This window comes from Ranitomeya variabilis, chromosome 1, assembly GCF_051348905.1.
Source record: "Ranitomeya variabilis isolate aRanVar5 chromosome 1, aRanVar5.hap1, whole genome shotgun sequence".
NCBI classification, from domain to species: Eukaryota; Metazoa; Chordata; class Amphibia; order Anura; family Dendrobatidae; genus Ranitomeya; species Ranitomeya variabilis.
This window is the reverse complement of record NC_135232.1, coordinates 189,530,818-189,558,808: the sequence shown is the minus strand read 5'-3', so window position 1 is coordinate 189,558,808 and position 27,991 is coordinate 189,530,818. Positions and strand designations below refer to the sequence as shown.

Sequence of the window (27,991 nt, the reverse complement as noted above, 5' to 3'; positions counted from 1 at the left end):
CTGAGATACTTTTCAATATCCAGGGCTTGCAGCTTGCCTCGGGTGGATCCAAGTGAAAGAGCCAGAGTAGGGCTCACACAGGATGAGTAATTCAAGAAAAGCACATCCAGCCCATGAATGGCAGCGCTTCCCAGGACTCGCATCCAAAGATGATATTTTATATTTTTTATTTCATAACTTAAAATAGAAGAGATACAACGCGTTTCGGATACAGTATATATCCTTCTTCAGGTATCATAAAAACACAGTACAAATCCTACTAGTATAAAATTCAATTACACTTATATATAGAATCAAACCTTTTATCCCAACCTCAGAAACTTGATTTGGGGTGTGGACCAAGTTCAGGAAAACACCCACTGATTGATACAGCCTTGTTAACATTGATGCAAGAAAGAAAGAAAAGAGAAAAAAAAAAAAAAAACAACAACAACAAAAAAAAACAACCTTTACACTCTCTCTATGATATCATTCAATCCATTTGGAAATAATGTTCCCAAACGATATATCCAAAACGTTTCTTTCCTATTTAAAAGAGCATTCCTGTTTGCAGCTCCAGAGGGTATCTGCTCCACTTGAGTTACTTTTATGTTAAAAATTTTATTATGTTTAAGTAGCAGATGCCTTGAGAGACTATGTTTTAAAAAGCCGTTTTTTGCTCTATTTCTGTGGCCATTAATGCGGGAGCGCAGTGTCTGTACAGTGCGTCCCACATATTGCAAACCACAACTGCATGTGATGACATATACAACATGATCACTACTACAGGTGAGTCTTTGTGAGATTTCAAAGACATCACCAGTATTATTGCATTTGATAGTTTTAGCCCCATGATCTAGGATCCCACAGGTACAACATTTTTTGGAGTTACATTTAAAACTCCGGTGCCTTGAAGAACTCCACATAAAGTTTGATCCTTATTTTTATAAATGTTTTTTCTTTTTGAATCCAACTGTTTTTTTAATTTACTGGGGGCCACCAAATTTTTCAAAGTTTTCCCCCTTCTATATGTAATCCCTGGTTTATCAGGGAGATGTTTTCCCAAGACAGGGTCACGCTTCAAGATATACCAATATTTGGAAAGCACAGTTCTTATGACTTTATTTCCCCTATTGAATGTTGTCACAAAATTCAATTTCCAGCGATCATCACTTTTTTCCTTACCAGTAGTCAAAGTATCCCCCTTCCTGGTTTTTCCTTTTAAACATTCCTCCTGTGTTTTTATTTTGTTATCCCTATATGCACCATTTATCAAATTTTTCGGGTATCTTTTTTCCTTACATTTTCTTTTTAAAATTTTAGACTGAGCTACATAATCAGATTCTCTCGTACAATTCTTTCTGATGCGATAAAATTGGCTGTGGGGTATATTAACCTTCCACTTCTTGTAATGTGCACTATTGAAATCTAAAAAGCCATTTGAATCCACTTTTTTGAAGTGGGATTTCGTGATGATTTTTTTCCCACTATGGCTGATCTCTAGATCAAGAAATACCATTTTTTCTTTATTAATATGAATATGAATATGGATTCAGTAAATCACAGCAAGCCGTGACGTAATTTCAGGTCCTGATGCCTATTTCTGCGTCACGGCTTGCTGTGATTGGTAGCGTCGCGGTCACATGGGCGGCACGCAACCAATCACAAGCCGTGACGTAATTTTAAAAATGCGCGCGTCTCCTGCCTCCCGTGACGTTACGGCTTGTGATTGGTCGCGTCGCCCATTTGACCGCGACGCGACCAATCACAAAGCCGGAACGTAATTTTAAAATACTGAATGCCTAGAAGGACCTGAAAATTACGTCACGGCTTGCTGTGATTGGTCGCGTCGCGGCCACATGGGCGGCACGCGACCAATCAGAAGCCGTGACGTCACGGAAGGAAGGAAAAGCGCGCATTTTAAGCAAAGAACGCTGCCGGTTCCCTCGGGGAGGTCCAGGCTGCGTCGGAGAGGTGAGTATAGCAATATTTTTTATTTTAATTCTTTATTTTACACATTAATGTTGTATTTTACACATTAATGTTGTTTCGATACCGATACCCGATACCACAAAAGTATCGGATCTCGGTATCGGAATTCCGATACCCGCAAGTATCGGCCGATACCCGATACTTGCGGTATCGGAATGCTCAACACTACTCTCAAGGCATCTGCTACTTAAACATAATAAAATTTTTAACATAAAAGTAACTCAAGTGGAGCAGATACCCTCTGGAGCTGCAAACAGGAATGCTCTTTTAAATAGGAAAGAAACGTTTTGGATATGTCGTTTGGGAACATTATTTCCAAATGGATTGAATGATATCATAGAGAGAGTGTAAAGGTTGTTTTTTTTTTTTTCTCTTTTCTTTCTTTCTTGCATCAATGTTAACAAGGCTGTATAAATCAGTGGGTGTTTTCCTGAACTTGGTCCACACCCCAAATCAAGTTTCTGAGGCTGGGATAAAAGGTTTGATTCTATATATAAGTGTAATTGAATTTTATACTAGTAGGATTTGTACTGTGTTTTTATGATACCTGAAGAAGGATATATACTGTATCCGAAACGCGTTGTATCTCTTCTATTTTAAGTTATGAAATAAAAAATATAAAATATCATCTTTGGATGCGAGTCCTGGGAAGCGCTGCCATTCATGGGCTGGATGTGCTTTTCTTGAAGCACAGTGGACATTGGATTTGAAGAAATTCCATCCACTATGCTGTAACATCTGGATACTGTGGGTTGGATGCTACGCAAGTATGCAGTGCCCAACCAGCAGCGTTTACTGACCGTGTGCACCTACCCTTATTGTCCCTGTAGCTGCTCACGTCCAGTTACCGGGGCGGTCTAGGGAGCAGATACAGTCAATGTCCACTATACATTGAACCTCTTGTAACCACTCCCCTGTATATTGTTTGACATATGCTGTACCCACACGCTGCAGGACAGGCTGTCAATATGCAAGGGAATGACTACATTTTGTACATGATGGATTACTTTTAAGTGCTTGCTTAAAGGAGTAGTCAGAAGCCAACGTAAATTTCTTCTTAACTCCTTTCCGACATCAGGTATAATAGTACGCCAATATCGGACTCCCTCCCTTTGATGTGGGCTCCGGTGCTGAGTGGTATTCATATATAAGACTGATGTATATAAGTTACAGTACCATTCTGGCTTCTTTTTGTCTCATCTGTTTGCTATCATTAATGTATGTTTAGTGTTTATATGGAAATACTTTCCGATCCTTGTCTCCTTCCATTTCCAGCGCAGCTCCAGTCCTCTCCTGGACAATGTGACCACAGTTGTGACTAGCTAGCCCACTCCAGCGTTTGCAGTTTGTCCAAAAGTCACTTTCAATTTAAGTTTAAGAGACAATGGGGCTATCACTTACATTATGAAAGGAAGTAATGGTCTGCCGAGAGATCCGTCAAAAAGAGTTTCAGATCTAAGATGGAAGATAAGGACCGGAACGGCATTGGAAAGAGCAGAAAACAGCGACATACATCAATGATATTGAACGGATAGTGAAATGAATAAATGCTGGAATGGTACTTTAAGTTTCAGTGTTTAGTTTCTGGTGTAATATTTTAATAATTGTCTCAGTAAATCTGGAAAATGATGAACTGAAGTAAAGACATTTACATTTTATATACTAATTTATAAAGTTTGTTTTACATTTAGCAAAGAAGAAATTAAATCTGGACTTTTATTTTTATTGTAAAATGACTGGTGACATCATTGTGCCACCTTCAGCAATTATAATATGTCTCTTTTCCCTTTATGTGCCACTGCTGTGTTCTCATAATACGCATGGCATGCTCCATACCCCATGAAAACCTTAAGCCGTCAGTATCATAGAGAGGCAACATTGCTTTTAAATGGAAATACTGTGCTAGAAAAATGAGCATCCTATGATTATTACTGAGAATTTACAGAAATGCTGTAAACTCTGGTTAATCAACTTATTTGCACAAACAAAATTGACTCTCTGTTGACCACAGAGCTTATCTAAACATATAATTACACTAATCATAAATGACAAATATCATTTTGTCGGAAGAAAGGTTTGTCTTTTCGTAAATGAGCAATTCTTCATGTGGTTCTACAGCAGAAACTCCAGATATATTTTCAGGCTCCCAAGGGCTGTGAGCCACATGTAAAAACAGTATGGATTCTGCATGAATAACTACCAATTTGAGGGTGGGCTGACTACATAATGTAGTCTCTTTAAGGGGACCAGATGTCATCTCAAATTCAAGATGTTTATAAGTAGGAAAACAGAGCCATCAAATGAAATCCTGCAGAATTTGTCTTTCTTTTAAAGCATCTTGAATCAAAGAACAGGCCCTCATGCATGCAAACCCTATTCCTCTCTCTTTTCCCCTCTCTCCATTATTCATGTCTAAACTAATTATTCCAAAAGAGAACGTTATTTAGAGTAGTTGATCACAACTTGGCATTTATAAAGATGTCCCGCTGTTTTCTCTGTGCTGCTTCAAAGAGATGATTCAGTTTATCGAGGCTCTTGGCCAAACTAATTCTGGCATCTAGCCATAAAGTGTGTTTTGCATATTCATGTTCCAAAAGTAGAGACTAGCTCTGAAAAGCTTTCTACATCAATTTCAGCACATAAGAAATGTGTGTAGACTAGAGTGTATCAAATGCTGAAAAAAGTCATGCGGAAGAAAATAACTAAACATTAAAATGTTCTTCTTTATCCTCTACCTCAGCTGTAATGCAAGCTAAATGTATAAAAATAGATGTGGCCAGTTTCTCTGTGAGCAGCGTATGTGTTCAATTTACATTATTTCCTTGCTGATATCCATTTGGGAAAAGAAAAAATACTGAAAATACACTCAGGGATCATTGATCGTCGGGCCTATGTATAGCTGTGCAACACATATCTAACAACCAATACTATCCAAGCCAAAAGATAGATACTATTGAAGTGTCCATTAATTTGTACATTATTCTAGGTCAAAACTGTCTACAGTAAAGAATACATTAATTGAGTATTTCTTAATAGGACATGGCCTGTAAATTTTTTTTATCACATCTTTTTTTTATCAACATCGCATCCACGACTTGTCCCGTTCTTCCCCCATACTCTGGAACTCTCTACCACAACACATCAGACTCTCACCATCATGGAAACCTTCAAAAGGAACCTGAAGACTCACCTCTTCCGACAAGCCGACAACTTGCAGTAATCCTCAACCTACTGATCCGCCGCACAACCAGCTTTACCCTCTCCTAGTGTATCCTCACCCATCCCCTGCAGACTGTGAGCCCTTGCGGGCAGGGTCCTCCCTCCTTCTGTACCTGTTGGTGCCTTGTATTTGCTCATGTTTATTGTATTTATCTATACTTGCCCCCTTTTCACATGTAAAGCGCCATGGAATAAATGGCGCTATAAAAATGTATAATAAAATAATAATAATAATAGCATCTTCATCATCATCATCATCATCATCATCATCATTTTCCCAATTCACTTAGGAAAAAGTAAATTACAGGAGTTGTCGACTACTGGATAACCCCTACGCATTCAGTTCAGTGTGCCAAATAAGATAAAACCAGAATATACTTACCTTCAGCAATGGTGTTTTTCATCGGCTGCAGCCTTTTCTATTCTATCAGGGAGATCCAATCAGCTACCAATGAAAATAGCAGCCCAGACATCGCATGAATGGCATCGATATCATAAGAACGGCAATATTACAGGAGTTGAGTATCAATTGTTTTTATAGTATATGGGGAACTCAAGTTATGAAGCAGAGGTTCTCCAGTAGTGGGCACTAGGCACTTCATTTGATTGAAGGTGATTTTTGTTGTCAGACACCTTGGGCCATTGGAAGAGATGGTTGAAGGGCATTACTAATTTTACAGATGGGGAGCCCCAGTCCAAAATACCTTGTGTCTTTGGAACCTCACATTATTGACATAATTTAAAAACTATAGTGAAAATGTGTCAAGACTACAGGAGTATGATGTTCCAAAGTTATTAATAACAATTAGAAAATGTGGTGCTTTTTTGGGTTGTCTATGCATTCTGTACATCTTTGGATTGTCTGTGTGAAAGAAAAAGGAAATCTTTGGCAGTGATTTGCTAACATAGATTTAAGCTACAATGTACGCTATTTTGTTGGAATATAATATAATAAACCCAGGGAATGAATAGGAAGCAGGGTGACCTGTAGTTACCTTGAGTCACAGTGAGGCGCCCTCTGCTGGATGTCCTCATGAACTGGAGCCTTGGAATTTTTCCCACGCTCGAGTTCATATGAGGACATCCAGCAGGGGGCGCCTCACCGCGACTCAAGGTAACTACAGGTCACTCTGCTTCCCATTCATTCCCCGGGTTTTTACAGGCAGAAGCGGCTGCATTAACAGGCTTCTGCTTGTAAAATTAGTTAACCCTTTCAGATGGATTTACAACGTGGGACAGAACGACAGAAGGTATGGAATATTGTTGTTTGTTTTTTTGAAACTTTGTTTCAGGTGACAAGGGTATTCAGGTGGATTAAGAGTCTAATAAAATATTACAACACCCTGTGTCTTTATTTCATTAAAATACTTTTAAATAATGTGTGTGTGTTTTTTTAACTATTTCGTACTATTGGATTAATAATGGATAGGTGTCATAATTGACGCCTCTCCATTATTAATCTGGCTTAATGTCACCTTACAATAGCAAGGTGACATTAACCCTTCATTACCCAATATCCCACCTCTACACGGGAGTGGGAAGAGAGTGGCCAAGTGCCAGAATAGGCGCATCTTCCAGATGTGCCTTTTCTGGGGTGGTTGGGGGCAGATGTTTGTAGCCAGGGGGGGCCAATAACCATGGACCCTCTCTAGGCTATTAATATCTGCCCTCAGTCACTGGCTTTACTACTCTGGCGGAGAAAATTGCGCGGGAGCCCACACTAATTTTTTCCGCCATTTAACCCTTTATTTTACAAGCTACAGCGCCAAAATTTTGCACATACACACTACTAACATTAGTAGTGTGGAATATGCAAAAAAAGGGATATGAGATGGTTTACTGTATGTAAACCATGTCTCATATTATGTTGGGTTTTGGAAGGAGAAATGAAAAGCTGGCAATTGAATTACCGGCTTTTCTCTAACACCGGTGCGTATTTCTCGTAATGCACACGCATAGTCCGTGTGTAATCCGATTTTTTCTCGCACCCATAGACTTGCATTGGCGAGTCTCGGCCGAGATACGCTGACAATCGCAGCATGCTGCGATTTTACTCGGATCCTGAATACGGCGGAGAAAATATCGGATGATGGGAGCTGCACCATAGATTAACATTGGGCCAAGTGCTATGCGATTTTTTATCGCATAGCACTCGTCCGTATTACGGTCTAGTGTGACCCCGGCCTAATAATCATGTCCAACTTTTTTATTCTGACCAGTGCCACTTCATACGGTAACAAATATGGAATTCTTCAACATATCCCAGTGATTCTTAGATTGTTTTGTTCATGACGCATTGTACTTTATGTTAGTGATAAATTGTGGTCAATATTTTGTGAAAATATCAGAATTTAGAGAAAATTTGGAAAAATTAGCAATTTTCAAACTTTCAATTTTTATATCCTTAAACCAGTTAATCATGTCATAAAGAATAATTTATAAATATATTTTTCATATATTTACTTTCCATTAGCATCATCATAGGACTTACATTCTATGGGATAATGGGGAAGAGACAGAAGGCCGGGGGTGTGGCAGCTCTAGTGGTGGTGAGGCGGCACCTTTGGTGGTCGTGAGGCGGCAGCTTGGGTGGTGGTGAGGTGGCAGAATGGTTATTGCAGGCCGTAGGCTTTCCTGAAGAGATGAGTTTTCAGGTTTCGTCTGAAGGATCCGAGTGTGGTGGATAATTGGACATGTTGAAGCGTGGAATTCCAGAGGATGAGGGATATATGGGAGAAATCTTGGAGGCGGTTGTGTGAGGAACGAATAAATGTGGAGGAGAGTAGGAGGTCTTGGGAGGATTGGAGATTACGTGAGGGAAGATATTGGGAGATTAGTTCAGAGATATAGGGAGGGGACGGGTTGTGGATGGCTTTGTAGATCAGTGTTAGTAGTTTGAACAGGATTCGTTGGGGAATTGGGAGCCAGTGGAGGGATTTGCAGAGGGGAGAAGCAGGGGAGTAGCGAGGAGGTGGATTAGCCAGGCAGCAGAGTTGAGGACAGACTGGAGCGGTGCAAGAGAGTTAGTGGGGAGGCCACAGAGGAGGGTGTTGCAGTAATCAAGGCGGCAGATGATGAGGGCATGTACTAGAGTTTTAGTAGATTGCGGGCTGAGGAAGGGATGGATTCTGGCAATATTTTTAAGTTGGAGGCGACAGGAGGTTGCAAGAGTTTGGATGTGCGGTTTGAAGGACAGGGCAGAGTCAAGAGTTACCCTGAGGCAGCGGATTTCAGGTGCGGGAGAGAGCGTGATGCCATTTACCATAATAGATAGATCAGGGGGGAATATGCGAGATGGGGGAAAGATGATGAGTTCAGTTTTGTCTACATTGAGTTTTAGGAAGCAAGAGGTGAAGAAGGAGGATATGGCTGACAGACACTCCGGGATTCTGGACAGCAGAGAGGTGACATCTGGGCCAGAGAGGTAGATGTGAGTATCATCCGCATACAGGTGGCACTGGAAGCTGAGGGACTTTATGAGTTGTCCTAGGCCAAGTGTATAGATGGAAAAAAGTAGTGGCCCCAGGACAGAGCCTTGAGGGACTCCAACAGAGAGAGGGAGGGATGAGGAGGTAGTGTGGGAGTGGGAAACGCTAAATGTGCAGTCGGAAAGGTATGAGGCAATCCAGGACAGGGCAAGGTCTTTGAGGCCAAGGGAAGAAAGAATCTGTAGCAGTAGGCAGTGGTCGACTGTGTCGAAGGCACAGGACAAGTTGAGAAGGAGGAGGATGGAGAACTGTCTGTTAGCTTTGGCTGTGAGTAAGTCATTAGTGATTTTTGTCAGGGCAGTTTCGATGGAGTGGTGAGGGCGGAAGCCAGATTGGAGGTTGTCAAGGAGAGATTTAGATGAGAGGTGGGAGGAAAGTTGAGCATGGACATGCTGCTCAAGGAGTTTTAAAGCAAACTGGAGCAGTGATATGGGGCAATAGCTTGGCATAGCAGTTGGGTCAAAGTTAGTTTTTTTGAGGATGGGTGTGATGGTGGCATGTTTGAAGGCAGAGGAGAAGGTACCAGAAGATAGCAATAGGTTGAAGAGATGGGTTAGGGCTGGAATGAGCATGTTAGTGAGGTTAATGACTATTCTAGCTGCAAACGTCTGGTTTGTAATGCGATATCTTCATAGGTGTATAGATGCCCATTTCCAACAACCATCACTCCAGTGTTCTTATGATACTTTGTGTTTGCTAACTGTGTTAGAAGGCCAATGGATGGTTAGAATACCCTTGAAACCCCTTGTGCAAGTATGTTAGCACAGCTGAAAGCAGTTTGGCTGATTAAAGAAGCTATAAACCTGACCTTCCTTTGAGCTAGTTGAGAATTTGGAGCATTACATTTATTGGTTCCATTAAACTCTCAAAATGGCCAGAAAAAAATAACTTTCATGTGAAACTCGACAACATATTCTTGTTTTTAGAAATGAAGGCTATTCCATGCAAGAAATTGCCAAGAAACTGAAGATTTCCTACAACGGTGTATACTACTCCCTTCAGAGGAGAGCACAAACAGGCTCTAACCAGAGTAGAAAGAGAAGTGGGAGGCCCCGCTGCACAACCGAGCAACAAGACAAGTTCATTAGAGTCTGTAGATTAACAAATCAACGCCTCACAGGTCCTCAACTGGCAGCTTCATTAAATAGTACACACAAAATGCCAGTGTTAACATCTACAGTGAAGAGGCGACTCAAGGATGCTGGCCTTCAAGACAGAGTGGCAAAGAAAAAGCCATATCTGAGACTGGCTAATAAAAGGAAAAGATTATTATGGGCAAAAGAACACAGACATTGTACAGAGGAAGATTGGAAAAAAGTGTTATGGACAGACGAATCCAAGTTTGAGGTGTTTGGATCACACAAAAGAACATTTGTGACATGCAGAACAACTGAAAAGATGCTGGAAGAGTGCCTGACGTCATCTGTCAAGCATGGTGGAGGTAATGTGATGGTCTGGGGTTGCTTTGGTGCTAGTAAAGTGGGAGATTTGTACAGGGTAAAAGGGATTTTGAATAAGGAAGGCTATCACTCCATTTTGCAACGCCATACCATACCCTGTGGACAGCGCTTGATTGGAGCCAATTTCATCCTACAACAGGACAATGACCCAAAGCACATATCCTAATTGTGCAAGAATTATTTAGGATAGAAGCAGGCAGCTGGTATTCTATTTGTAATGGAGTAGCCAGCACAGTCACCAGATCTCAACACCATTGAACTGTTGTGGGAGCAGCTTGACGGTATGGTATGCAAATAGTGCCCATCAAGCCAAGCCATCTTGTGGGAGGGGCTTCTGGAAGCATGGTGTGAAATTTCTCCAGATTACCTCAGCAAATTAACTGCTAGAATGCCAATGGTCTGCAATGCTGTAATTGCTGCAAAGGGAGCATTCTTTGACGAAAGCAAAGTTTGAAGGAGAAAATTATTGTTTCAAATAAAAATATTTTTTTGGAACCTTGTCAATGTCTGGACTAGATTTTAAATTCATTTGGCAACTCATTTGTTTAATAACAGTATGAGTTTTCATGGAAAACACAAAATTGTCTGGGTGACCCCCAAATTTTGAGCGGTAGTGTATTAGCAAGCATTTAATTAATTAGTTTAACCCCTTAATGACCGGAGCTTTTTTTGGTTTTGCGTTTTCGTTTTTCACTCCCCTCCTTCCCAGAGCCATAACTTTTTAATTTTTCCTTCAATATGGCCATGTGAGGGCTTATTTTTTGTAGGACAAGTTGTGCTTTTGAACGACACCATTGGTTTTACCATGTCGTGTACTAGAAAATGGGAAAAAAAATTCCAAATGCGGTGAAATTGCAAAAAGTGTAATCCCACACTTGCTTTTTGCTTGGCTTTTTTGCTGGGTTTACTAAATGCTAAAACTGACCTGCCATTATGATTTTCCAGGTCATTACGAGTTCATAGCCACCAAACATGTCTAGGTTCTTTTTTTTATCTAAATGGTGAAAAAAAATTCCATACTTTGCTAAAAAAAACAAAAAAAATTGCGCAATTTTTCGTTAAAAGTAGCGTCTGTTAGGTGAGGGCTTATTTTTTGCATGCCAAGTTGACGTTTTTAATGATGCCATTTTGGTGCAGATACGTTCTTTTGATCGCCTGTTATTGCATTTTAATGCAATGTTGCGGCGACTAAAATAGCATAATTTTGGAGTTTTTACTTTTTTTCTCACTACGCCGTTTAGCGATCAGAATAATTATTTCTTTTTAATTGATAGATCTGGTGATTCTGAATGCGGCGATACCAAATATGTGTAGGCTTGATTTTTTTTTTATTGTTTTATTTTGAATGGGGCGAAAGGGGGATGATTTGACTTTTATATTTTTTTATTTTTTTCATATTTTTAAAAAACATTTTTTTTCATTTTGGCATGCTTCAATAGCCTCCATGGGATGCTAGAGGCTGCCATAACTCGATCACCTCTGCTACATAGAGGCGATGGTCAGATCTCCTCTATGTAGTAAAATTACTGCATTGCTATGAGCGCCAACCACAGGATGGCACTCATAGCAATCTGGCATCAACAACCATAGAGGTCTTCAGGAGACCTCTGGCTGTCGTGCTGATGCACTGATGACCCTGATCATGTGATGGGGGTCACCGGTGCACGCATTTTTGTCCGGATGGCCAGAAGCGTTTGACAGTGGCATTTAACTAGTTAATAGGCACGAGCGGATTGCAATTCCACCCACGCATATTGGAGGCACATGTCAGCTGTTCAAAACACCGCTCACCGCCAGAACCCACATCAAAGCTGGGAGTTCTGCCATCGGATGTACTATTACGTCTGATGGCAGAAAGGGGTTAAACTAGATTAGCTGGGAAATTGGAATTCAGTGAAGAGATTGGCAGAAGTGAGAAGTAGAAGAACAGCAATGGGGGAGGTATATTAATCTGACAATTCAGTTAAGGATAGACTGGAACATGGCAAGAATTAGTGCCACAAAAGAGGATATTGAAATAGTTGAAGTGAGAGATGATGAGAGCATGCACTAACATTTTTGGAGATTTGGGGTTGAGGGAAGGATAAGTTCTGGAAGATTGTTTGATTTGGAGACAGAACAAAATGGTAAGGTCTTGGATCCTACCATCAGGGTAGGATCTGATTAACTCCGGAACAATGACCTCAAACATACAGCTAGTATCATTAAGAACTATCTTGAGGCTGTGTGCACACGTAGCAGATTTTTTGTTTTTTTCGTGGTTTTTCGCTATAAAAACGCTATAAAACCGCAAAAAAAACGCTAACATTAAGCATCCTATGTAACAGAATGCATTCTGCATTTTTTGTGCACATGCTGCATTTTTTGCGGAATAGCAATCCAGAAAAAAACGCAGTATGTTCATTAAAATTGCGGAATCGCGGCGATTCTGCACAAATAGGAGTGCATTGATCTGCTTACTTCCCGCACGGGGCTGTGCACACCATGCGGGAAGTAAGCAGATCAAGTGCGGTTGGTACCCAGGGTGGAGGAGAGGAGACTCTCCTCCACGGACTGGGCACCATATAAGTGGTAAAAAAAAAAGGATTAAAATAAAAAATAGCGATATACTCACCCTCTGGTGGCCCGACCTTCTCAGCGGCTTCTGTGGTGTGTGTGAAGGACCTGCGATGATGTCACGGTCACATGACCGCGGGTCACGTGACCGCTACGTCAATGGAAGGTCCTGAACACACAGCATTAGGAACGGAAGCCGCTGAGGTGAGTATAACCTTTTTTTTAATTTTTTTTATTATTTTTAACATTCTATCTTTTACTATAGATGCGGCATAGGCTACATCTATAGTAAAAAGTTGGTCACACTTGTCAAACACTATGTTTGACAAGTGTGACCAACCTGTCAAACAGTTTTCCAAGCGATGCTACAGATCGCTTGGGAAACGCTAGCATTCTGCAAGATAATTATGCTTGCAAAACGCTAGTTTTCTGTGGGTATATGCATGCTAATTCTGCATGCGATATACCCGCGGCAGGAGGCGCAGAATTGCCGCGGAAATTTCCGTGGCAATTCTGCTACGTGTGCACATAGCCTTAATGTAAAGACCAAGGAGTCTTAAGGTACCTTCACACTCAGCAACTTTGCAACGAGAACGACAACGATCCGTGACAGGATCCTGCTGTGATATCGCTGGTCGGAGCTAGAAGTCCAGAACTTTATTTCGTCGTCAGGTCGACGTGTATCGTCATGTTTGACATCAAAAGCAACGATGTCAGCAATGTTTTACAAGGAGCTAACAACCAGGGAGAACGATAAGTGAGTCGCCGTTACGTCACTGGATCGCTCCTGCATCGTTCTGGAGCTGCTGTGTTTGACATCTCTACAGCGACCTAAACAGCGACGCTCCAGTGATCGGCTCGTTGTCTATATCGCTGCAGCGTCGCTGAGTGTGACGGTACCTTTAGAAGTGTTGATATGGCCCCCTCAGAGCCCTGGTCTCAACACTGTTGAGTCACTTTGTGACTACATGAAGAAACATAAAGATTCTTGCAAGCCTACATCCACAGAAGATCTGTGGTTAATTCTCCAAGATTTTTCCAAGTTTTTTGAAACAAGCTTCTTCTTGAGTTCTTTAAAAAACTATGTGCAAATGTACCTAGAAGAATGGATGCTCGCATGCTGTTTTGAAAGCAAATGGGGGGGTGTCACAACAGATATTGATTTGATTTAGAGTTCTCTTTTGCACATTTACTTACTTTATTTTTAGAAATTAACAAAATACTATCATCACTTCAATTTTTTACAGCATTTTTACTTAGCAGCATTTTTTCAACACCTGCCCAAAACTTTGCACAGTACTGTATATATGTCAGCAAAATCTTTTTTATTTTTATAAAGTTGCTGATGTCACATAAAACAAAGTCTTATGTATTAGTTTTTCTGATATCATGATCAGTTTGGAGCTAACTGCTTTGAATATAACTGATCCAGTTTATTCAAAATTCTTGATTAACGTGTGCAATTCTCTTAGAAACTTGTGTCATGATTTGATGTTGAAAAATAATTATTGCATAAATAGAATAACAATTATACTTATCAATTTCACTCAGGTCCAATGTCACAAAGCTACTTTGTAGGAAGTTTAAGACAAAATCAATCACATTTAAAGAAGATGAACAATGCTTGAAAATTGAATAATTTTAGTTTTACTTTTTCCCCTAAAGTATTGTGCTACTGTAATGCACTAGCTTAAAGTTGTCTCTCCCAATTTCCCCATATACTTGCAAGCATGTGCTTCAAATGAGATGACTGGAATAGGCCAGACTCACGGTACAGTGGCTTATCTCACAGGAGAACAAAAGTATTAGGTGTTGAATTCAGGGTGTCAATCCTTCCATTCCCCAACATCATTAGTCAGAGTAGAGTCATAGGCCGCTATACACTCTAGTTGGTTATTCAGTCCCTCTAAGGCCATGTGCACACGTTCAGGATTTTTAGCGTTTTTTTCGTGTTTTTTCGCTATAAAAACGTGATAAAAACGCAAAAAAAACGCTAACATATGCCTCCTATTATTTACAAGGTATTCCGCATTTTTTGTGCAAATGTTGCGATTTTTTCCGCGAAAAAATCGCATAGCGGAAAAAAAAGCAACATGTTCATTAAAAATGCGGAATTGCAGGGATTCCGCACACCTAGGAGTCCATTGATCTGCTTACTTCCCGCACGGGGCTGTGCACACCATGCGGGAAGTAAGCAGATTATGTGCGGTTGGTACCCAGGGTGGAGGAGAGGAGACTCTCCTCCACGCACTGGGCACCATATAAGTGGTCAAAAAATAAGAAATAAAATAAAAAATAGTCCTATACTCACCCTCGATGTCCCGCGCAGTGTTCCCGCCTCACCGCTGCACGCTGCCGTTCGGTTCCTGTAGCTGATGTGCGGCGAAGGACCTTGCCGATGACGTCACTGTCCTGTGATTGGTCGTGAGCGGTCATGTGACCGCTCACGTGACCGTGACGTCACGGAAGGCCCTGTGCGCACAGACCAGCTATAGGAAGACGAACGGACGCCGCTGATGAGATGTCTGGGTGAGTATAAGCATTTTTTTATTTTTTTTATTATTTTTAAACATTCTATCTTTTACTATAGATGCTGCATAAGCTGCATCTATAGTAAAAAGTTGGTCACACTTGTCAAACGCTATGTTTGACAAGTGTGACCAACCTGTCAGTCAGTTTTCCAAGCGATGCTACAGATCGCTTGGAAAACTTTAGCATTCTGCAAGCTAATTACGCTTGCAGAATGCTAAAAAAACGCGAAAAAAACGGAAAAAAAATGCAAAAAAAAAAATGCGGATTTCTTGCAGAAAATTTCCGGTTTTCTTCAGGAAATTTCTGCAAGAAATCCTGAACGTGTGCACATACCCTAAAACTAATGGGGTGGGATAACTTTTTGTAATGTGTAAGGTGGCTTTAAGACTCAAAAAACAACTTGTCATTTTTGTACAAATATGGTAGCATTGTCATAAATCTTATTTTCTTTTTCATTTCTCTTAAAATCTTTACATTATAAAATGTTGTGCTTATTTGTGGACCAAAAGGAAAAATAAAGTGATGTAATTTTTTTCTTCTACTGTATATCAATCTATTTGAAAGAGTGTCCAGTATGCTAATAATAATTAAGAGAACAGTATTATTTATGAAGAAATGAATTCAGTTGTGGCTGCTTAAAGTGTACATCAATCTCAACATAGTGATTAAACTGTTACGTTTTGCTCTCACTACAGACGTTAATAAAGTGCCTTCATGCAAAATTCAATTCTATACACATTTCATTGAGTCTTTCATATTAAATGAATCAATTATTTATGGATGCTTAATAACCTTTTTTAGCCTACATATAAGTATTGCCTTTTCAAGCAAATTAATTTTTTTTACATTCTGGCAATTTCAAAAGTGAGTATTAAAAAAAGACTTCAGAATTGTGCTGTTAGCACTGCACTCCTTAGCCTGTTTAAAATTGGTTTACAAGCTGTTAGATGGCAACAAACAAAGCAATTGCTTAATTCCACTGAGAAGGTTCCCCATTTGGCTTACCTCCCTTCTAGCCAAATCCCGATGGATAAGGCTCCTGTTAGCCACATAGCAATCCGCAATCTTTGCAGCCTGATCCGCAGTTTGTGGCTCCCGATCACACACAAATTGTCATACATCCATGGGGCACATGTGAAGAAATTGATCCTTGACCACAAGATCCGTTAAGTCCTCAAAACTGTTAACAGAAAGTTCCCTGATCCATTGGTGAAACATGGTCCTCAAGGTGCCCACAACATCCACATAGCTGTCAGTTGATCCACGTTGTAGGTTCCGGAACTTTCTCCAATACACTTCTGGTGTTAGGTTGTATTTCCTCATCAGGGCCTCTTTTATGGCCTCTGGAAGATGCGCCTATTCTGGCACTTAGCCTCTCTCTTCCCACTCCCGTGTAGCGGTGGGATATGGGGTAATGAAGGGTTAATGTCACCTTGCTATTGTAAGGTGACATTAAGCCAGGTTAATAATGGAGAGGTGTCAATTATGACACCTATCCATTATTAATCCAATTGTTTGAAAGGGTTAAAAAACACACACACACACATGATTTAAAAGTATTTTAATGCAATAAAGACACATGGTGTTGTAATATTTTATTATACTCTTAATCCACCTGAAGACCCTTGTCACCTGAAATGAAGTTAAAAAAACAAACAACAATATTCCATACCTTCCATCGTTACAGTCTTGTCCCACGCTGTAAATCCATCTGAAGGGGTAAAATCATTTTACACCCAGGAGCTCTGCTAAGGCAGCTGTGCTCCTGCCTGTTAAACTTGGTGAATGAATGGAATGCAGGGGAATGTACTGTAGTTACCTCGAGTCGCGGTGATGCGCCCTCTGCTGGATGAACTCATATGAACTCGAGCATGGGAAAAGATTCAGAAAAGTTCCTAGGCTATTAATATCTGCCCTCAGTCACTGGCTTTCCCACTCTGGCGGAGAAAATTGCGCAGGAGCCCACGCCAATTTTTTCCAGGATTTAACCCTTTAATTTAATAGCTAGAGACCCCAAATTTTACACAGAGACACTTGTTACATTAGTAAAGAGGAATATGCAAAAAAGAAGGGATATGAGATGGTTTACTGTATGTAAACCATGTTTCATATCATGTCGGGCTTGTGAAGGAGAGAGGAAAAGCCGGCAATTGAATTACCGGCTTTTCTGCTATCTAGCACTGAATTAAACATAAATATATATATATATATATATATATATATATATATATATATATATACATATACAGTATATGTGTGTCTCACTGACATATATATATATATATATATATATATATATATATATATATACCTATTCTATGTGTACACATTTATTCTACCTATTCTATTCTAACCTGTCAGTGTGATTTTACTGTACACCGCACTGAATTGCCGGCTTTTCTATAGAACACCGCTGCATATTTCTCGCAAGTCACACACATGGTCCATGTGTAATCCGTAATTTTCTCGCCCCCATAGACTTTCATTGGCGGATTTTTTGCGCAATACGCTGACAAACACAGCATGCTGCGATTTTCTACGGCCGTGACATACCGTATATTACGGATGCGTAATATACGGCAGATAGGAGCTGCCCCATAGAGAATCATTGGGCCATGTGCAATGCGTATTTTCTGGATGTATTTTCTGCGCTCATATGTCCGTAAAACTCGCTAGTGTGACGCCGGCTTAATACAGATTTCCTGGAGAAGTTCGGGGTCCACGCACGAACACTAGGTGTTTGGTACGGACCCCGAACTTTACCATTTTGGTTCGCCCATCACTAATTTTGAGTTATGACAACATGTTTGAAAGAGTAAGGGAAGAGCTGGAAGACTTCTTTGACTGTGTAAAAGTCAAAAAGTAAGCAAGCTGAAGTAGAGGAGGTAATGGGATTGATGATATTAGAGGCTAGCAAGTTATTTTTGGGGGGATATTATTATGTTTTTATTTGAAATAATTATCCTTTTTTTATCAGTCTAAATGGTGAATTCTGTAATATTTGTGACTAAAAGAAAAAAGCTCTGTATCTGAAGTACTACAGTAAGTACCAAAAATGTTAAAACTTTATAAATTAGTTTTTAAAGAAACTAGAAAAATATACATAATATTGTATTTGGGGAGGGGTTGAACCACATGTAATATAAAAAAGCATAATTCTAGCTGAGTGTCTGTTTTTATATAATTTATTGTTTGGCTACATGCCATAATGTACTAGTATGTGCCAGATTAAGTTTTCAGCAAGATTATGTTTTTCATTGTTTCCATTGCCAATATTTTGGCTTTTTTTTTTAGGAAACAGTAGTTAAGAGCATAAAAAAGAGCAGGCTTACGCAGCTGGAAATAGTTTTTAAGTAATCAACCATATGTAACTCATAGACAACACTAAATGTGGAATAAAAATAAATCCTCTCTGATTACTTTCTGGGAAGCATACTATCTTCAAAAACACTGATTTTGTTGGAGGAAATATGTTCTACTTTTCTTTTTAAATATATGTACTAAAAGGATGACACATACTAAAATATTAAAAACTATTGGGATATTTTCACATCCTGCATATTAACCCCTTTCTGACATTGGACGTACTATCCCGTCGAGGTGGGGTGGGCCCGTATGACCACCGACGGGATAGTACGTCCAGCGCGATCGGCCGTGCTCACGGGGGGAGCGCGGCCGATCGCGGCCGGGTGTCAGCTGCCTATCGTAGCTGACATCCGGCACTATGTGCCAGGAGTGGTCACGGACCGCCCCGGCACATTAACCCCCAGCACAATGCGATCAAACATGATCGCGATGTGCCGGCAGTATAGGGAAGCATCGCGCAGGGAGGGGGCTCCCTGTGGGCTTCCCTGAGACCCCCGGAGCAACGCGATGTGATGGCGTTGCTGCGAGGAACTCTTACCTCCTCCTCCTCCTTGCAGGCCCGGATCCAAGATGGCCGCGGCATCCGGGTCCTGCAGGGAGGTGGCTTCACTGCGCCTGCTCAGAGCAGGCGCCGGGAAGCATAGAAAAAGTGCACGTTAGATCGGTGATCTGACACCGTGCACAGCAAAGTGTCAGGTCACCGATCTTACATTATAACATGATGCCCCCCCCCTGGGGCAATGTTATAGTGTAAAAAAAAAATATTCCAATGTGTAAAAAAAAAATAAAAAAAATTCCAAAAAAAATAAAAATAAAAAAATATATATTGTTCCTATAAATAAATTTCTTAATCTAAATAAAAAAAACAAACAATAAAAGTACACATATTTAGTATCGCCGCGTCCATAACGACCCCACCTATAAAACTATATCACTAGTTAACCCCTTCAGTGAACAGCATAAAAAAAAAAAAAAAAAAACAGGTAAAAAACACCGCTTTATTCTCATACCGCCAAACAAAAAGTGGAATAACACGCGATCAAAAAGACGAATATAAATAACCATGGTACTGCTGAAAACATCATCTTGTGCCGCAAAAAACGAGCCACCATACAGCATCATCAGCAAAAAAATAAAAAAGTTATAGTCCTCAGAATAAAGCGATGCAAAAATAATTATTTTTTCTATAAAATAGTTTTTATCGTATAAAAGCGCCAAAACATAAAAAAATGATACAAATGAGGTATCGCTGTAATCGTACTGACCCGAAAAATAAAACTGCTTTATCAATTTTACCAAACGCGGAACGGTATAAATGCCTCCCCTAAAAGAAATTCATGAATAGCTGGTTTTTAGTCATTCGGCCTCACAAAAATCGGAATAAAAAGCGATCAAAAAATGTCACGTGCCCGAAAATGTTACCAATAAAAATGTCAACTCGTCCTGCAAAAAACAAGACCTCACATGACTCTGTGGACTCAAATATGGAAAAATTATAGCTCTCAAAATGTGGTAACACAAAAAATATTTTTTGCAATAAAAAGCGTCTTTCAGTGTGTGACGGCTGCCAATCATAAAAATCCGCTAAAAAAGCCCGCTATAAAAGTAAATCAAACACCCCTTCATCACCCCCTTAGTTAGGGAAAAATAAAAAAATTAAAAATATTTATTTATTTCCATTTTCCCATTAGGGTTAGGGTTAGGGCTTGGGTTAGGGTTAGGGCTAGGGTTAGGGCTAGGGTTAGGGTTAGGGATAGGGTTAGGGCTAGGGTTAAGGTTGGGGCTAGGGTTAAGGCTACAGTTAGGGTTGGGGCTAAAGTTAGGGTTAGGGTTGGGGCTAAAGTTAAGGTTAGGGTTTGGATTACATTTACGGTTGGGAATAGGGTTGGGATTAGGGATGTGTCTGGGATAGAGGTGTGGTTAGGGTTACCATTGGGATTAGGGTTAGGGATGTGTTTGGATTAGGGTTTCAGTTATAATTGGGGGTTTCCACTGTTTCGGCACATCAGGGGCTCTCCAAACGCGACATGGCGTCCGATCTCAATTCCAGCCAATTCTGCGTTGAAAAAGTAAAACAGTGCTCCCTCCTTTCCGAGCTCTCTCGTGTGCCCAATCAGTGGTTTTCCCCAACATATGGGGTATCAGCGTACTCAGGACAAATTGGACAACAACTTTTGGGGTTCAATTTCTCCTGTTACCCTTGGGAAAATACAAAACTGGGGGCTAAAAAATAATTTTTGTGGGAAAAAAAAAGGATTTTTTATTTTCACGGCTCTGCGTTATAAACTGTAATGAAACACTTGGGGGTTCAAAGTTCTCACAACACATCTAGATAAGTTTCTTGGGAGGTCTAGTTTCCAATATGGGGTCACTTGTCGGGGGTTTCTACTGTTTAGGTACATTAGGGGCTCTGCAAACGCAATGTGATGCCTGCAGACCAATCCATCTAAGTCTGCATTCCAAATGATGCTCCTTCCCTTCCGAGCTCTGCCATGTGCTCAAATGGTGGTTCCCCCCCACATATGGGGTATCAGCGTACTCAGGACAAATTGGACAACAACATTTAGGGTCCAATTTCTCCTGTTACCCTTGGAAAAATACAAAACTGGGGGCTAAAAAATAATTTTTCTGGGAAAAAAAAATATTTTTTATTTGCACGGCTCTGCGTTATAAACTGTAGTGAAACACTTGGGGGTTCAAAGCTCTCACAGCACATCTAGATGAGTTCCTTAGGGAGTTTACTTTCCAAAATGGTGTCACTTGTGGGGGGTTTCTACTGTTTAGGTACATTAGGGGCTCTGCAAACGCAATGCGACTCCTGCAGACCATTCCATCTAAGTCTGCATTCCAAATGGCGCTCCTTCCCTTCCGAGCCCTCCCATGCGCCCAAACGGTGGTTCCCCCCCACATATGGGGTATCAAAGTACTCAGGACAAATTGCACAACAACTTTTGGGGTCCAATTTCTCCTGTTACCCTTGGGAAAATACAAAACTGGGGGCTAAAAAATAATTTTTGTGGGAAAAAATTTTTGTTTTATTTTTACGGCTCTGCATTATAAACTTCTGTGAAGCCCTTGGTGGGTCAAAGTGCTCACCACACATCTAGATAAGTTCCATAGGGGGTCTACTTTCCAAAATGGTGTCACTTGTGGGGGGTTTCTACTGTTTAGGTACATTAGGGGCTCTGCAAACGCAATGCGACTCCTTCAGACCATTCCATCTAAGTCTGCATTCCAAATGGCGCTCCTTCCCTTCCGAGCCCTCCCATGCGCCCAAACGGTGGTTCCCCCCCACATATGGGGTATCAAAGTACTCAGGACAAATTGGACAACAAGTTTTGGGATCCAATTTCTCCTGTTACCCTCAGGAAAATACAAAACTGGGGTCTAAATATAATTTTTGTGGGAAAAAATTTTTGTTTTATTTTTACGGCTGTGCATTATAAACTTCTGTGAAGCACTTGGTGGGTCAAAGTGCTCACCACACCTCTAGATAAGTTCCTTAGGGGGTCTACTTTCCAAAATGGTGTCACTTGTGGGGGGTTTCAATGTTTAGGCACATCAGTGGCTCTCCAAACGCAACATGGCGTCTCATCTGAATTCCAGTCAATTTTGCATTGAAAAGTCAAATGGCGCTCCTTCGCTTCCGAGCTCTGTCATGTGCCCAAACAGTAGTTTACCCCCACATATGGGGTATCGGCGTACTCAGGACAAATTGTACAACAACTTTTGGGGTCCATTTTCTCCTGTTACCCTTGGTAAAATAAAACAAATTGGAGCTGAATTAAATTTTTTGTGAAAAAAGTTAAATGTTCATTTTTATTTAAACATTCCAAAAATTCCTGTGAAACACCTGAAGGGTTAATAAACTTCTTGAATGTGGTTTTGAGCACCTTGAAGGGTGCAGTTTTTAGAATGTTGTCACACTTGGGTATTTTCTATCATATAGACCCCTCAAAATGACTTCAAATAAGATGTGGTCCCTAAAAAAAAATGGTGTTGTAAAAATGAGAAATTGCTGGTCAACTTTTAACCCTTATAACTCCCTAACAAAAAAAAATTTTGGTTCCAAAATTGTGCTGATGTAAAGTAGACATGTGGGAAATGTTACTTATTAAGTATTTTGTGTGACATATCTCTGTGATTTAATTGCATAAAAATTCAAAGTTGGAAAATTGCGAAATTTTCAAAATTTTCGCCAAATTTCTGTTTTTTTCACAAATAAACGCCGGTAATATCAAAGAAATTTTACCACTATCATGAAGTACAATATGTCACGAGAAAACTATGTCAGAATCACTGGGATCCGTTGAAGCGTTCCAGAGTTATAACCTCATAAAGGGACAGTGGTCAGAATTGTAAAAATTGGCCCGGTCATTAACGTGCAAACCACCCTTGGGGGTGAAGGGGTTAAACTAAAACTCAGTTCCATACATCTGAATGGTGTTATTCTTACAGCCATTCAGTGTATTATTAAATTTCCATTATTTAGGTATAATGTTGTACATTATGGTCATTATTTCAAACTAATGTTAAAGGGGTTGCCCACTACTGTTATAGTGATGAACAATCCTTAGGATATCACATCATTGAGGGTGTGACACCCTACACCTCCACCGATCAGAGAAGCAGCTCTATGAGATCAGAAGCGGAGCTGCACGTCACAGCTCCATCAAGTGTATGATGTTGTGGGTCTCAATATTAACCCCTTCCCAACATGAGCAATGTATGTATGGTGCTGCAGGAGCAGCGTTCCTGCAAATTGCCATACATATACCTCCTTATGATTGTAAAGGCTCATTCTCTCTCTGCTCCCATCGACACAACGCGATTGTGATCGCATTGTGCCGATTTTCTCCATGGTGACACCGGGCTGAAAGTTGGCTGCAAGATCACCCAGGGATGGTGGCTTGTAAATTCCTGCTCAGAGCAGTAGCTGATATGCCTACTTCCTGTGTGAGCGATGCTGATCTAATGCTCTGTAATGCAGAAGCATTACAAAGTATTAGATCAGTGATCAGTCACTGACATGTAAAAAGTAACAAAAAGTTATGTTGTTAAAAATTGTAAAAGTATTTAAAAAATCACAAATAAAGAACAAAAAAAGGAAAAAATATTATTCTAATAAAAAATTTATTTGTGTAAAAAAAAGTACACATATTTTGTATTGCCGCTTCCATAATGACCCAACCTATAAAACTGTCTCTTAAACCCGTCAGGGAACACAGTGAAAAAAAACAAAGAAACGAGGCAAAAAAACTATGCTTTATAATCATATCACCAAACAAAAAGTGGAATAAAACGAGTTCAACAAGTCAAATGTAAATAAAATTGGTATCTGGGATTTCAAGGTGCTCACCACACATCTAGTTAAGTTCCTTAAGAGGTCTAATTTCCAAAATGGGGTCACCTGTGGGGGTTTTCCACTGTTTAGGCACATCAGGGACTCTCCAAACGTGACATGGCATCCGATCTCAATTCCAGCCAATTTTGGTTTCAAAAAGTCAAATGGCAATCCTTCCCTTCTATGCCTTGCTGTGCACTCAAACAGTAGTTTTTCTCCACATATTGGGCATCAATAAACATCAATCAACATTATTGGGACAAATTTGATTTTTTTTCATTTTCACAGCTCAATGTTATAAACATCTATGAAGCTCACCACACATCTAGATAAGTTCCCTGAGGGGTCTAGTTTTCAAAATTGCGTCACTTGTGGAGGTTTCCAATGTTTAGGCACATCAGGCGCTCTCTAAATGTGACATGGCGTCCACTAATTATTCCAGCATTCAAAAAGTCAAATGGCACTCCTTCCCTTCCAAGCCCTGCTGTGCACCCAAACAGTAGTTGTCTACCACATATTGGGCATCAGCGTACTCCGAAGAATTTTCTCAATAAATTGTATGGTGAAATTTCTTCTGTTACCATGGTGAAAATGTAAAATTTGGCGCTAATAAACATTTTTGAGGGAAAAATTTGATTTTTTTTATTTTCACTCATTATAACCTTCTGTAAAGCACCTGGGGGTTCAAGGGGCTCAATACACATCTAGATAAGTTCCCTAAGGGGTCTTGTTTCCAAAATGATGTCACTTGTGGGAGGTTTCCACTGTTCAGGCACATCAGGGGCTTTCCAAACGTGACATGGCATCCACTAATTATTACAGAAAATTTTGCATTCAAAAAGTCAAATGGAACTCTTTCCCTTCTGAACCCTGCCGTGCGTCCAAACAGTGAGTTTCCCCCACATGCACCTTCATAATATTTGCATTCAGAGTCTGCCAGAGCCACTAGCTGCTTATCACTGGGGTGCTGGGGGTCACTCCTTTATTGACATGATATTGATGTGACATTGTCAGTGATGGTGGATTGGTGTAGTAAAAAAAATCTTTTAACATCTCTTAAAGTCTGATGCAGAGGTTCCAAGGGGAAAGGGAAATTTGATTTACCCTCATTTGCTTTTCAATATCAGACCAATTATTTTAGTGACTAGCAAACATTATCATTTTATTATTACATTGTATGAAAACTACTAGAGATAAGAGAATCTTTTGAAATTTCGATTTCACTGACTTTGCCAAATTGTCCTAAAATTTTGATTTGTGGTTAATAAATTTGCTCAAATTTAAATGATAAAAAGGATGTAATTGCTCGCAAAATAAACATACGGGAGAGTAAAGCGAGAAACTTGCAGACCAATGAGAGCTTATATTTTACAGGGGAGAAAGAGAGCACCCCATTGTCAATAAGAGCTTACAATTTACAGGTGAGAGAGAGGACTCTGCTGATCATAACAGCTTACATTATACGAGAGAGAGACTTACCTAGTGATTCTGGAGATGGAAAATGACCTCGCTGACCTTAAGAGCTTACGCTCTATAGCGGAGAGTGAGGAATCTCAAAATGTTTGAATTTGTGTAGAAGCAAAATTTCCAGAAATTTGACTCAAATTCAATCCTCCGTGAATCAATCTCTAAAAATCACACCAACAAGATAAATGCAGGAATACAATCATGTATTTTACGACTATTAAAAATAGCGTTATTCAATGAATATAGAGAGGATATTATACATACCATATTATATAACTAAAAATAAGACAATCCTGGAAGGAAAGAGGTAATATAGGCTACCTAGACAAGGAGACATAGTCACATATGAAAACAAATGACTGGATACAGAAAACCTTTAAACCGCATGAAGCAACAATAAGGAATGTGCTTGAAGGAAGGGTGGATACCTAGTCTTTCAGGGAATTTGAAATACTATAGGGGCAGCATTTTACGTTGAGTTATGTGAAAATTACAGGGTAATGGTGTAGAAATAGTCAGTCAGACATACATAGACAAAAATATATCAAGATATGAATGTAAATCAAGTACTGGAATGCAGTGTAATAATTTCTGCTACTGTGTGGAAAGCTATGATCATGGTAGGAGGATAGAATAATTTGCACAAATATAGTAGTTTATAATTGCATAAGGTACATTAAAATGCATTAGTTCTAACTCAATAATTTGCACTTGCTGAATAAGAGAATATCTGTGATAGAGGTGACAATGATAAATGGGATCAGGATAGTTTTCTTGCATGACAGCATTTTCCCACAGCATATGTTCTTAGCATTGAGGGTTGTTACAAAAATGCAAAAAAAGATACTGTTTAATCAGATAGGCAGCTTCACAGGCAGAAATGATGCACCATATGTTTGTCTCTTAATGGCAAAGGGAATGTGACAGTCATTTGTAAACATGCTCAAATTATATTCTTCTCTACCAGTGTGATGAGCAGGACCACACACCTCTGAGCCACCAAATGAAATTATGAGCACAATATCACTATATTAGCCTTGTCTTACTTTGAATTTTTCAAGTATTGGATGATTTTTATTATGCTGTATATGAAATAAAACCATACATAAACTTAAAAGTAACCATTTTAATTTTGACTCAATAAATCAAAAATACACATGAAAATTAGAAACTCTGTAATATATCTTATCAGAGAATCTGCTTCTTTTAGGCTAGGTAACGCATGCGGTTAAAAAAATGCTGCGTCTGCACGCTTTTTCATGCAGTTTGCATGCGTTTGTGTATTCTGTGTGCATGGTGGAAAATTTAACAGGAGAAAAATCTAGATAAACAGACACCGCCAATGGGACTACAGTGGGTGTGTATTATGAGATATCTTTATATAGACCCTTGGACTGCTGAAATCTACAGATTTTGCTACTGTATCCTGTGTCATGATGGATCTTCGCATGGAGAGCTTTTATTTCAACCTGGATTTAAGTATCAAGCTGGTTTCTTGCCTGTGCATTTGCTTGGGAGCAACAAAGAAATAGAGAACAACAGAGAAGGACACAGCATAGGCGTTTTTGGAGACACCCCATTATTGAACTATGGGAGAGCCATGGAGCCTACCACACGCTATATGGCGAGCTTAATGCCAACCCGGACAAATTCCCAGAATATACCAGGATGTCTCAAGAGTCTTTTCGGGATTTGCTTGGTCGTGTCCAAGAAGGCATCCGGACACAGGACACCCAGCTCCGTAGAGCGATTCCTGCAGAGGAACGTCTCCTGGTCACATTAAGGTACGTAATAATTCTAAACAAATGCCAGTCATAATTATTGTTGATCTGCCATGTATTATTTGTATTTTCCCTTATGTCTTTAGCTAAACACCAGCATAAATAGAATTGATTGTAATTTTATTTCTTTTATTTTATTTCAGATTTCTGGCTACCGGAGATAGCTTATCATTGCTCCACTTTCAGTACCGGCTTGGAATTTCCACCTTGTCTGGAATAGTTGCGGACACCTGACGGGCTTTGTGGAACGTTCTCCGGGATGAATTTATCCCCCTACCCACAGTGGACATGTGGGTGGAAATTGCAGAAAAATTCTGGAGTGTGTGTGATTTCCCCAACTGTTTGGGAGCGGTGGATGGAAAGCACATACGCATTATCAAACCAGCCAGAACTGGATCGTAGTACTTCAACTAAAAAATACATTTTTCTGTAGTTCTCATGGCAATAGCAGATGCGGACTGTCGCCTCATCACCGTGGACATTTTGGCTGTGGCAATGTCTCACAGACATTCAAGAACTCTGATATGCGCCGATGTGTGTATGGCAAAAATTTTAATTTTCCCCTGCCATGACCTTTACCCAACACTCAAGGCCCATCGATGCCATTTGTTATGGTTGGGGATGAGGCCTTTCAGATGTGCGAAAACCTACTGAAGCCATATTTCAGTCGGGACTTGAACCACACTAAAAGGATTTAATAACTACAGACTGACCACGGCCCGAAGAACAGTAGAGTGTACCTTTGGGATTCTTGTCTCAAAAGGCTCATTCTTGGGACAGCCATTAATCTAAAAATGGAGACAGTCG

The 27,991-nt window shown here is 40.0% G+C and overlaps 1 long non-coding RNA gene across 1 annotated transcript in view; it reads right to left on the bottom strand.

Annotated features, from left to right (window-relative positions):
• Window positions 1-25,734, bottom strand: part of LOC143793847 (uncharacterized) — a 111,870-nt gene extending 86,136 nt beyond the window's left edge. The window contains exons 1-2 of the long non-coding RNA XR_013220295.1: window positions 25,668-25,734; window positions 25,416-25,564 (exon numbers count right to left, since the gene is read on the bottom strand). This is a non-coding gene — a long non-coding RNA (uncharacterized LOC143793847). The remainder of the gene's footprint in view (window positions 1-25,415; window positions 25,565-25,667) is intronic.
• Between the last annotated feature and the right edge of the window lie 2,257 nt (window positions 25,735-27,991).